The sequence below is a fragment of the Indicator indicator genome, chromosome Z (assembly GCF_027791375.1).
Source record: "Indicator indicator isolate 239-I01 chromosome Z, UM_Iind_1.1, whole genome shotgun sequence".
Taxonomy (NCBI): Eukaryota; Metazoa; Chordata; class Aves; order Piciformes; family Indicatoridae; genus Indicator; species Indicator indicator.
The window spans coordinates 79,317,832-79,331,884 of NC_072053.1; positions in this window are offsets into that span (position 1 = coordinate 79,317,832).

Here is a 14,053-nt window from a genome sequence, read left to right on the forward strand (position 1 = left end):
TATTTTTTTCATCTTCTTGATTCTTCTTTGAGGATACAACGTCCTTTTAAACTGAGAAATTTTTTCTTTCTTTCTTACACTAATGAAAAAGCACACCAAGTTCTTTCTGCTGCACTTTTTTCTTTCACATAAACGTTTTAAGGTTTTTTTAATCAATTAATGTTGCTAAACCCATTATTCTGAAACTTGAGATCTGTTCCTTTAGCTGAAAATGGAACCACATTTCTCCCATTTTGTGGTTATACATAAGGAAATTGACTCACGGATATACCACTTCAGTAAAATTCTAGAATAAAGAGCATAATCTCACCCTGTCTTCAGGCAGAAGACCTTGCAGAACCTTCCAGGTATTCTGCAGCTGAAAGGGCTTTCGTACAGAAAGGGCTAGCTGAGATGAACCTCCTCTACAAACCTTTCATGTACTACAAAAGTCTGAAAGCTTAAAAAATAATTATGCCACAGCCCTCATTGGTTACTGCTAGCTGGAGAAAATTTCAATTCAGATTGGCTGTTGCATTGCCTTAGCCCTAGAGAAAAGTATTAATGCATTGTAACTATCATCTCCCTACTTAGGGAATCAGCTCTATCTAACAGATGCACATCTGTTTCTAGGCTTTCTCTCAGAACTCTAGAACTGCCTATAAACACTTTCAAAGCCTCCTTAAAACTCTATTTTGTTGTGCTGCTTGCACAAAACACTAGCATCAATTAGGTACTGCTGAGATCACTACCTAGTGTATCGATCAGCACTGCCTCACTGTCTTGTATTCCCCCAGCATGTCTGTTTCCAACTGTTGTCTCATCTTAAACACATATTGTAAACACCACAGGAAAGACAGCTCTTACTCTTTTCTTATATACCACCTAGTAAAAGAGTCCTGGAACATGGCCAAGGTATGATAATAGTACGAACACCAGTATATTACATGAAAAAGGTGTGAAAAGTAACACAAAGCAGAAACATTTCTGAAGCAGGAAATTATTTTCTTCTTATTTTTAAAGACTGCAAACTGTACAGACTCTGATTGCTTCATGTTGCCAAAGCAAAATCATCTCCCTTCTCCCCAACACCACCCATTCAGTTAGAATTGTAGTGAAGGCACCACATGCCCAGAATTATGCCCCCAGATACCAGCAAACTTGTCCCAACATGTTTTGGTAAGTCCCCCCTTTCCACCCTCCTTCCAGGAGAGGACAACAAAGGCCCAGGTGCCAACCTGTCTCCTAAGGGGTAAAGAACTGCATGCATCCATCGCATGGCATGCTCATGCTCTTTCCATCTGAGGGCATAATTCTAGCTTCACCCTTTCTATAGGTTGAAGCAGGTCGTTAACAAGTGTGCCCACTGGCCAGATCCAGCCTCGAGAAATCTGTAAGTATTATTCCATTTGTTTACCAATTTGCTCTCTCCTTTTGCTTTCTCTCGCTTTGGCCAAGCTACAAGCCTACAAAGAAAGAAAGACAGAATGTATCTTTCCGTGTGTGCAACATTCAGTAACCTTCTATTCAAAGCGCTGGAGCGCAGCTACATTGTATTTCCAGCTTAACTTGCCTCGTGATAACATTATAAACATCTTTGTACATAGTTGCAAGCCGCAAAGTGTCTTTGTCAAGTCTCCATGTAGTGGACAAGCGGCAGAACTGCACCTTTCGTTCCCTTAATTAGAAATCAATTCTGTAAATATTATAATTGGGTGTAATTGTATATACTGAACCAGTTATGGACTATATTTTTACAACTGTGCATTCAAATCAATATATATATGGTGATTAGTCGAATATTCATAATTATAAAAATTAGTAAGCAATACTTTTCATAGTTCATATTTCATAATTCATAATTAATAACCATCATCCTCCATCCCTAATAATCAACCCCTCCCACGACAGAATCATCTCTTAAAACTTACTACTTGAAAGTTACAAGTTGCACCTGCTCAGAATTAGCTTTCCCAAAGCAAGTTCCTCTGTAATTCCCATTCCAGTGGAAGAATAAAACTACAATTGCACCTATTTGACAGTGACAATGAGCATACAGTTTTATGCTTCCCCCTATTCCAGGATGACCGTAGTTTAGGATCATCTCACCACTCTGAAAATCAGCCTGAACGGTACAGAGGTAGCCACGGGGACCATGAGGAACTGTTAGAGAAAAAACAGACACCAGCAGAAACCACATTTCTAAGTCATGTCTCTAATACTAAGCAGGCCACAGGTCAACTTCTATCATGTGTTATTACAGTGAGAGGGTAACCAGAAAAGAAGCATGTGATTTTATGTTACATATATACGGCTGTGATACAACAGTGATCTTTAGGAGACCCACATTATCTTTGTAATTTAACCCACATTATCTTTGTAATTTAAAAATACTTTTTAACTAGGAGGCAGTATCTAGGCTTAGCCTCAAAAAAAAGGGTTAGCCTCTGGAGCAACAGATTTTGGAGGGGAGAAGTTTGAAGGACAGCAGATGCCAAATGATGCAAACAAATCCAGGTTAAGTATCCTAGGACTAGAGACAGCATGAGGAACCTGGAAAAGTTGACAAAGAACATGATCAAAAGTCTGGGTTCACCTGGATTTTTTTTTTTTTTTACTGACTTAATAGAGTATTTTTTTCTTTAGAAAGATGATTGAGAATAGTACAGCAATAAACAGAGATAAAATTCACAAAATATTGAACCTTATTTGTCAAAATCATTGGTTTTACAAACTGAAGACCATCTTTATTTTCATATGAAGAAAATTTAACTGGCCAGCACAGAAAAAATCCTGAGCAAACAAGAATACATTACTAAAGAAACTATGAAAGATCTAGAGCTGCTGCATCACTAGAACTTGTGTGTATGATGAGGACTGAGGAACAGACAAGAATTTGTGGGAAGGTGTCACTGCTTCAGTCATCATTGTTTCTGGAACAGTCTTTTTCTTCCTCCTCCCCACTAGCAAGAGAGAGCAGAATGAGAACCAGAAGGAAAATTTTGGAATTATAAGTGAGTAACCTAAAAGTATTTCTGCAAGCACTACTTATTTTTGAAATCTTCTTTCTCTTTAACATGTACAGTAAAACAGTCTTAAGAAATTGGCTGCCTTCAATTTAATGTGAGGAATAGATAAGGATATGCTGCTTCTATAGCTCATTAAAAAATATCTTCTAGGAATACTTTTTTTTCTTTTTTTCTAGGGGAAAAGCAGTCTGTGGAGATTAATGTCCACCTCACCAGAGAGTCTTGTTAGTGACATATGAATATAAAGCAGACTTCTGCAGTACAATACAGCTGTGAGCTACAACACAGAGCATCTTTTTCAAACCATTTTTTTCCACCCCATCTTTATTCTCACTGACTTACCAACCACACAAAAGCTTACACAATGAATATGAATTATATCCAGGAGGAATTTCTCTCTTTCCTAAAGGGCAGGAACAGACATATACATGTTGTTTTATTCTTCAAGCACAGTGATGAATATTTTATGGGCTATGGAAGCTCAGTAGCTTCCATGAAAGAGACACCAAAGGAAGGCTGAGACTCTGCCCTCCCCTTTCCTCTCCCCTGGTTCACCTCCCACTCTTCAAAATTAACTTTTACACATGTGAGAAGTAGAACAGACTGTGGGCTCTGGGCAACCTGATCTAGTTGAAGATGCCCCTGCTAACTGCAGAGGAGGTTGGACTCGCTGACGTTCAAAGGACCCTTCAAACTCAGATAATTCTGTGATTCTATGATATCCCCAGGAAATCTGTGACTTGTATGACAATAACTCCTATTGTATCACCTACATGTGTCTTGTGCTACTTGAAAGAGCAGAGAGAAAAGGTTTTGAGCAGCACATTGATGTCCTTCTAACTTGTTTCGTCAGTGGGAAGGCCAAGGAAAGTGGTGCCTAAACGTTGTGCCAGGGCAGAGAGGATTAATGCCAGAGGACTGAGAACCTGGGTAGCTGAAGTTTCAGATCACTGTTAATAAAACCCATGAGATACACTACAAACCAGATTGCAACAGTTACCTGTGAGTTCATTGAAGTACTGTTTTTTCCCCAGTGTTTGGACTAATAGCTTTTTTCCCTCCTAGCATAGCTTTGACTCACAGGAAACTATTGAAGCTCATAAAACATAGATATTTCAGACCTGATTCTCCACTGCTAAGCAACTCATGCATGATTTATGCCTGTACAAAGCAGATGTAAGAGAACAAGACTGAACTGATTGCATTTTATACCTGCTTTTATCTGGATATAAAGGACTGCATAAATAGCAAAATGTGAGGCATTAGGCCCATTTTCTTAAATGAGTACCAGAAGGATCTCTTTTGCCAAAGCTCAGTCCATGCTGTCAGAGTGGAAGTCTAATCACCACTGCACTATGAGAAGAAAAATCCCTTTTTCACCCATGGCTGGTGGAATTTCTGTGTTTGGAGAAGGGTAAAATAAAGTTAAGGGAAGCAAAAAATATATTTCCTTTCAGTGCTGACAAGAACTTGGTTTAGATATCTTTTTGCATACAGATTCTGTATTGCTACTGAGCTTAGACACATTAATGCTAAAGTCACATGAGTAGTCTTTCAACCTGAGAGTGACTGTGGGTGGAAATCAGGGACATTACTTAACATTCTCTGGCTTGTCTTAGGCACTTGCAGACCCAGAGCACCATTAATAATAAATGATGCAACAGTCAAGCTAACAGGCTGGAAAAGAAGAAGGATGGGAAGCTTAAACAAGCATGACTTAAGCCAGCATTACAATGCACACTGCCATTTTTGCTCAGGTCACTGTCAAGACTACATAAGCATTCCCGAGATCCAGGAAAGCAGACATTTCGATCACCCCTTGTCCTTCTCATCTGGTGAAAATTAATAAAAACATCCTTTAGTGCATCCTTAATCTAAATCAGCATGAGTCTCTTGAACTAGATTTCTGTTCCATTTCAGAGGTTTGTTTCCACAAGCATTGTTCAAGTTGCAAGCAAGGGGAACTTTCAAAAGACAAGGCTTGAGAGAGGAACAGGAGCATTCCTTGTTTCCATCCGTGGTTTTATTCTGCTACTGTATCAGAGACTTCTGACCACCTTGATGATGAAATCAATAGGAATTCTTTCTATTCTCTTAAAGAGGACTGAAAATCTGAATTCACACTCTTTCCTTTTCTTACTCTTTAGTCACTCAAAATACAGTGGCACTTAAAGATGCTTACACTTCTTAAAAGTAAAGCAAAGCCATCCAGCTTTCAATGTCTATGCATCTGACAGACAACACAGACAGAAAGCAAGACAAGGAGTAGATAAAGAGTGATCAGAATCACCGAAAGTATTGTTTAATCTGATCTCTGACTCTTTATCTGCCCCTCTCAAACAGGAATCATTCAGCACTTCAGAAGATTAAGGGGAAATTGAGTTTATGTAATTCCATCAAAGAATTAAAAAAAATCCATTCTGGGATAAGGTGGAAAATATTTTTAAAACAAATATATATCTTAGTTTTCCAGTCATAAATGCATTTAAAGTTCTAAATTCTCTGTTGTGGCCTATCTGCTTGGCTGAAAAAGTCCAGTTTTAGTGAGTAGAGCTAATACACAGAAGCTTATGCCTATTTACACTCTAATAAAGTCGAAGCCTAGTTTCTTGTTTGTGCTGCTGCCTATTTTTAAATAGTAATTTGTGCCTAAAGACAATCTGAAATCCAAAACAATAAATAATAGAAGAGATGGTGCCTCTGTGTAGCAGAGAAAAAGAAAAGTAATATATATAGAAGTAAAATACTTTGAACTGATGAAATGCATCAAAATAAAACAAGTAAATTTATACTTTAATTTTAGAAGCTGGAGGTGAGTCTTCAGAAGATTCTGCTTTCTCTACCTTGAAATTACCATGATAGGTCAGCCTAGGGATTTATCCAAGGCCACCATTTTGTCTCTGGAAGTGGCTGTAGGAAGAACAAACAAGGAAGGGTTCTATCTGCTGTTGTGTTTGCCCAACAGCCACAAGGGGATTAGTACCTCCCTGCCTACTCCCTTCTAACTATTAAACATTTGCTGAGAGAAACGTAGCTTAATTCTTTCAAAGAAGATTTCAGTAATTTTTGGTTTTGAAAACAAGAGACTTACTTAAAACCCTTTTCTTCGGGGGCTTGTTCTGTTCTTACTTTGATATCAATTATTTTCTACTGCCATCTATTTGATGCATTATGTTAAAAAAACACAAACAAACAAACAACCAAACAAAACCCCAACAAAACAAATACAACAGTATACAGAAGAATAACATGGTGTTGTACCTGGTATTAAGTTTATGTTAATTTAACAAACCAGAGAAAATTATTATGACATTACAGTTTCCCACAAGAGTTCCTACATGCTATTCTACTCTTACTTTTATTATTCATAAGACAGACAAAACATGGACCTAAAGTAGTGGCAGGCTGGAATATATATATATATATATATATATATATATATATATATATATATATATATATGCACACATATGACATCAACCTCAGATGTTCTGGCAATTTATTAAGTTGGATGTCTTTGTCACACAAAACATGAAAATGTAAGGTTGACTGTAGTATATCTTTTTATCCAAGATAATGTGAAGCTCAAATCCTACTACCTCAGCAGAAGAACATCTTCCCTCTCAAGCCATTGTTTTTCATTTTATGGGATATTGTTCTGCAATAAAATGCGAGTAAATGTAGCCAGAGATACTGTCAACTCTACCTTTGAAAACAATGACATTATGTTTAGGAAATCTTGATAGATGTATCATATAAATGCAATAGATGAACTGGAAAGAAGATGACAATATCATAGGTTATATTGAAGACCGTCTCTCAGAGTGCAATGTTCTATGAGCTTTTCAAACACCTTTCTAAGTAAAATGGAAAGCTAAACGCAAAAGAAACCATTCAGCAGCTATTTCACTGTGAAAAAACCCTGCATGTAGAAAAACAATGGCTTTCCCCTCATTCCCAAAAGGGGAAAATGCTTCCAAATACAATAACAAGCCAGTACAGAGTTACCAGTAAGGTAATACTGAGTTAAGGGAAAGAGGCTTGCTCATGCTCTTTATGCTTCTGGAACACCAGTCCCCAAAACTGCAATAAACCATCTGAAGTTACTTGTTGAAATGGTTTTGTAAATATTAATTTTTGTCTTTGGGTGAGATTCAGATGGCTTAAAGCCACTATGGTCCCTCAAGGCAGAAAAAAAGCAGTGCAGAAGGGGCAGATGGCAGCTGGACCAACTAAACCTGGGCCCCTCTCAATGATCACATTTCTCTGTTATATTAAACAGCCGCTGTAAGCACATGAGAAAGCACAGGCAGGCCAAAGATGTGTTCAGAAGTGAGAATTCAAAGGTGGAGATGGCTTTATTGCCAGGTAATGACACAGGGAGCTTTTTACCTCTAGATAGTGCCACGAAATTGCCTGAGGTCAGCAATGACTGAAAATTGTGACAATTAGATGGCTGCTTTGTGGCCTAAAGGAAATGAATTGGTGGCCTCCATCCAGTTCTCTATCATAAAACAATTACAGCTAATGCTGATTGACATCTTTGATTGCAGCCGTGGCTGAGAGGCCAAGGCTGAATGAGCCTTGAAAATAAACTGCCCTTCAACCCAGAAAAGTCAATCCTCCAACCTGGAGGTGAGGCACATGCTAGAATGAGAACACCACACCTCTCCACTTGCTCCACACATAGAAAGTTTGTCTCTCCTACTAAAAGCCAGTGCCTCCACTGCCTCCACTCAAATTGTAGTAGAAAAATGCAAGTCCTCTGGAAGTGTTTAGGAAATATTTACAACATTTCACTCTTCACTGATTGTATTGTGGGAGCATGCAAGATTTCAGACAGTGACGTCCAGCTGTGCTAAGTGCTGTGCAGATGCCGTGCCCAACAGTCCCCTCTCTGAATTACTTGCCATCAAAACAAACAGGACAGATGTGAGAGGCAAGAAGCACTATTACCAGTGTTTGACAGACAGGGCATGAGGCTCAGACAGACAAGGTAATAAATCTTAGATCGTACAGGTAATGTGTAGCTGAGAAAAGAGACAAAAGAGAGGACTGGGTCATGGCTATAAAAATGAGTTAAAGCCAAATAATTCTAGGTCACACAGATATCTCTACACATTTCACCACAGAAGTGAAATTGTGCATGAATATCCACATGTTTGATGACCTTCTAGAATTACCAACGTGCAATGTAAGTGAGGAAGATTTTGAGGCTATATTTGAACATATTAAAAAAAAAAAAATCCTGCTTATCTCTTAAAGTATCTGTGACTGAGTAAATCTTATCCCAGACACATCCAAGATTTTACTTAAATTCCTGTTCTTGAATCTGATAAAAGATTTCAAATGTGAGAAGAAACCCCAAAACTCCTGTTCCCCACTGTTTATTTCACTGCAGAAAGGTCAGTTTGCACTGGCTATGTAAAATACGAGTATTGGTAGACACATACATTGATTAGCATTTGAAAATGTCACAAGAGGAAAAAAAAAAAAAGGGAAAAAGAAAGTTAGGAATTAAAGCGATCCTGCACAACATATGGTTAAAATATTTGGTCCAATGGCCTGGCACTTCAAAAATGAGGCAGCAGGGGTTTAGAAAGAACAGAGCTGATGTCTGTAGAAGTGCATGACTCTATGTTGGCAGCTATCCTTGACTGAAAATCCAAAGATTCAGCTTTCTCACCTCCTTCTGACTCTAATTATATAGTGCATGGACTACAGCATTGCTTGTCTTAGACACTGCAGTACAGCTTCAACTCCTAAGAAAAACAATGCAGCATCAAAAATTCACATCACTGCTTTTCCAGTATTGAAGCATTTCAAGCATAAGGGTTGAAATAACCCGAGGTAAAGAAAGAGCTAAGAAACCTAGAGGAAAGTATGCTTATGCTCAGATGAAGCATAAGTAACATCAAGCTGGAACACAACCCATTTGCCTTTTCCTCTTGAGACAGCAAGTGTCTTTCACTGGCCTTATATTTTGTGAGGTTGAAAACAATGTACTCCTTTATCAGCTGCCCCACTGTACAAATGGGAAAGACTAATATCTGTTTGGAACTGTTCTTCATAAGTAATTTTTCACTGAATAACTTATGAGCTGGAACTGTCTTTTCTGAGGTTACATTCACATGACTACAGAAAATTCATTTAGTTCAACTTCAGACGTGGACACCTATTAGTTGAGATGTATAAACTGGGCATGTGAGCATTCTCAGCCCATTTCATTTGCAATGTGTAGTAGATTAGATTAAATCACCTTGTAACATATGATCTCAGGAAAGGTCTGACTGTATAAGTAAATACAAAATTAATGGAGAGGGCCCTAGAGTTCTTGCCTGGATAACAGGATTATGTATAACCATAAAATGAATGATAAAATGAAAATATTCCTATCCCTTTCTTACTATGGTTCCTGCTGCCGCTCCGTATAGTATTTTAGCAGAGGATCAACTCCTGGATCCTTTTTCTGTGACTCTTCCTAAAGTTTATGCATGAGCTGGAGGAACCTTCAATGGTTTAAATTATTGATCATTGATAATAAATGACAGAAACAGGAGATCTAACTGTCTATTACAGAAGCCCATATGGATTAGCCATATTAGTACACTATGCAAACCCCAAAAAGCAGGGAACAAACACCTAAGTTACTATTTTCAAATGTCATTTTAACAAAATTGCAAAGTAAAAACCTGAGGACTTAGACATTATGATATTCCAGAGTCTGGTTAAAAGGCAGTGTTAAAGCAGGAACATCTCAGGCACGACATGAAAAAATATTACTATTTTCAGATGATAATGCACATATCTGGACTTAAGCAGTAAAAACTAGCTGTAGGAGTTGAGTGGACTTTGAACCCAGAGTGTTCCTCATTCTTTTGAAAATTTATAACCAAGGAATCCTAAGTCCAGCATTTCTCCTTTCTCTGAGTGGATCTTCTTAGAGTGGGTATTTCCACAATTAATTTTCATTTAAGGAATTAGTGGCTTCATTACACTGTACTACTAAGATACCTGGAAGCTTCTAAAAGTATTATCTACAGTTAGAAAGAAGTTATCTTACTCTTTCAAAATATAGGTTAACTGGCATTCTGCATAAATTATATGAATTGCAAGACATGAAGATCCTTTGATCTCCCTGTTAAGATCTCATTTACCCCTAGATTATGGGAATCTTTTAAACTGGCAAACTCTAAGTGTTATTAGGAAAAAGCAAATTTAGTGAATCTGGCTTTTTCCCTGCTACCTACAGAAAATGGAAGAAAGTAATGTGGCATTTTGTAGAAGACAAACGTACTGCAATACAGAGAAATCCTTCACTTGAGTCAACTCTTCATTAAAGATGGATGCAAAAAGAAATGTTTGCTAAGATTGTACCTTGTGTAGGTTAAAAGGATAGAAAAGTATCAGTGAAGGACCCACTAGCTAATATACCCACTGACTAGTTAGATACACCATGTTACAAACTGGAAACATTTTTTTTCACCATGAAGAACTTACTGGGGAAATAATTCCAACGTTAACATTAAGGCAGTTTATATCTTTGGTGTGAGTGACGAAATGTAGAAGTTGCATATCAGTTAATATCAAATAAAATCCAGACATTGCTGAAAGAATTACTATGGCCATTTTCTGCATGACTTTGAAGATGCTGAGCAATTTGATGAAGCTTAATGTAAATAAGTGCTGTGATTAGTTATTTAGCAGACACAGTAATGTGCATACCTGACTGCTCGTTAATTATGAAACAACAAAAGTAGTTCTAAGATACAAATCTGTCATAGAAGACATCCCATGGGTTGGGGTAAGTGATGAGTTTGTCTTATGAATTTTGAAAGTTCACAATTCAAAAGACTGCATCAGTCTTAACAATCTGTGTACTTGTGGCTAGCCTTTCTGTGGGCTTATGAAATAGCTTTTTATTTGATTTGGTAGTCCAGAAAGAAACTACTCCATACAATCCCTCTTTGTGTTTCATGCACTCCTGTTAGGCTACAAGAATAAAATACCATTCTCCACCAGAAGTCATGACAGACTAGGCTTCCTCTCCTTAGACTTTTGTCATGGAAGTTTAAAACATTTGTCCCCAGCCTTTCACAGAATGTATCATGAGATAGTATTTTCTGGGTAAGGCATACTTCATAAACAAAACACAGGTTATACACAGCATGTTTGCTACTGTGACAAAAACGTCACAGAATAGCAATAGATCATATGTTTTGCCTCAGCTTACTGATTTAGGTGACTGTTGGTGATAAACTCAAGGGATCTCCACAGTTCTGACATCAAAAAATTATCTCCCATCTACTTGTTTGGGGATTTCACAGAATACTATCTGCAGAGACTGGACTATGGAATTTGTTCATGACTTGCAAACGTTTGAATACTTCTCTTACTAACAAACCAGTTCTTGACAGCTTTCTTGAGTGAAGGCAGCTTACAGGGGACCTTCTGTTTTCCTATGAACAATATATGCACTTTGAATTGTAGCCTAAACTAATTTTAATGGATGAGAACTCACAGGAAATATAATACATTAATTTTCAGGAAAATTCTTATAAAACAGTATCACTGATGTTCACATGTTCCAGTCTGAGGCACTGTGGAGAAAAAGCTTTCACTTCTGCATTTTTCAGAGTCACAAGCTTAGTTAGGTGTGCACAATTATCTTAAGCAGTAACACATGGCGATTTTTTGTGCAAATTCCCGGTTGAGGGATTCATCAAACATATATTTGCAAAAGCAAATCGCCAGCTAGTTTTCTTCTAGGTCACATGCATGAATAAATACCTGATTTGTGTACACACAATGGCTTTTGTAGGCATATTAAATGAGTGCTAATATATGAGTGCAACTGTTCATCGCTGCCTTTGAAAATATTGTTAAATTGGTAGCGAATTTAATCACGATTTTTATTTAGACTTGAATAGTTTTAGCAGTACAATCTGCCTTTGAATTCAGCTCCATTTAGTCTATCTGCACTTCAGAAATGGAATTTCTTACTCTCTGGTGTTCATAATTAATTAAGAGGTTGTCAGCTGTACTGTTTTCCTCTTTCCTCTGAAAGCATTCCATACACAAGGGTAGCTTGTAAGTAAAATTTCACAGTAAGTAAAATTTGTATTCCATTTAAGTGGCAAGGTTTGGTAGCAGGAGGGCTACAGAGAAAGCCTTTGGGAGAAGAGGCTGCTTTGGCCATGCTGGACACTGACAGTTCCAGCAGACTGCAAAGGACTCACCCCTGGTTGAAGCTGAGCCCATGAGCCATGCTGATGCTGGTGTCTCTGTGAGAACATATTTAAGAAAGGGTTAAAAAACCCTGCAACACAGCCTTTAGAGAGAAGAGTCAGAAGATGTGAGAGAAACAGCCTTCCAGACATCAAGGTCATTGAAGGAGGGGGTGGAGGTTTTCCAGGGTCAGAGATTCCCCTGCAGCCCCTGGAGAAGACTGTGGTGTGGCAGGTTGTCCCCCTGCAGCCATGGAGGTTGACGGTGAAGCTGATAACCACCTGCGGCACATGGAGGACCCCACACTGGCGTAGAGTGGTGTGGCCAAAGGAGACAGAGACTTCATGATGAGCCTGAACTGTAGCAGGCTCCTCGAAGGGCTGCAGCCCGTGGAGAGAAGCAGTCATAGAAACAGTGTTTCCTGGTTGAAGATGAGGCCTGTGAGGCACCCTCCTTGGACAAATTGATCCATTTGTGAAAGACTGAATCCTGTAGAGAGGCTTCAGAGTGGAGCAGTTCTTAAAGGACCTTAACCATGCTGGAACAGGGGAAAAGTTTGAGGAGGAAGGAGTGGCAGAGATAAAGTGTAATGAACTGATCACAACCTCAGGGAGGAGGCAGAAGAGTTAGGAATGCAGGAGTTTCTCCCTACTGTGCAAAAGCAACAAGGGAACTAACAGAACCAGAGAGCAGAAACATCTCTAAAATACCAAGAGAAATGTTCATCTGCTTTGCTAGAGGAAAACAGGAAAATGATAGTAGGATTAATCCTCTGATTCCACAGAATCAGTTACAATGAATCATTATCTTCCAACAGCAAATGTGGTTATTACTGTGATAGAACCGCAAAACAAAAGATGACAGAGGAAAGTCCAAAGCTCACATCATAGCATAACTAAACATATCTGTGGAGAAAATTTCTAACATTGCCATGTGTGCATTTGAATTCATTTTTGTGCATAACAGAATAATGTATGAAGGGGCTCACATAAATACATAAGCAGTACCTCTACCATGTGAAATATACATCTAGTTCCAGTTATGCCTTAATTTAAAGTTAATTCCACCACTGTTGAGAAGTAGACCATTGTCAAAATACTTCTTTGCTCATTTATTCCTTGAATATATCTGATTAATGACAGGAACCCAAAATACTGTATTCTATCAGCACAAGGTCATACAAAGTATGACCTTGTGGCAACCATTGAGTGTTTGAAAGAGTCCTATAAGAAAGATGCAGATAATCTTGTTAGCAGGGCTTGTTGCAGTAGGACAAAGGGTGATAGTTTTTAGCCTAAAAATGGGGAGACAGAAGAAATAGATGTTTTTACAATGAGAGTGGTGAAACACTGGCACAGGTTTCCCAGAGAGGTGATAGATGTCCCATTACTGGAAGCATTACAGAACAGGTATGACTGGGCTCTGAGTAACCTTGTCAAGTTGAAGATACTCTTGCCCACTGTAAGGGGGCTGGTCTACTCTAACCCTCTGTATGATAACATTTTACATAGTAACATCATTATATTGTCTTATAGCTTGAATCTTAATGATCACCACGAAGAAGGGTGATTAATAATCTCCATAACATAGGTTCCTAGGTTTCAAACAAGGAATTTACACTGTAATATTAATAACTGCATTGTTAGTATATTTTCTACTGTTTGCAGGAAATTATTTTCACTTACAAAACCTCCTGAATACAGAATTTACCACAAAATACATGAAATTTCACTTGTCAAACTACAGAGGTTGCAAAGGACATTTTAAAGGACACTTTATTGTATGATTATACATTAGAAGTTTTCCCCTCTATCTTC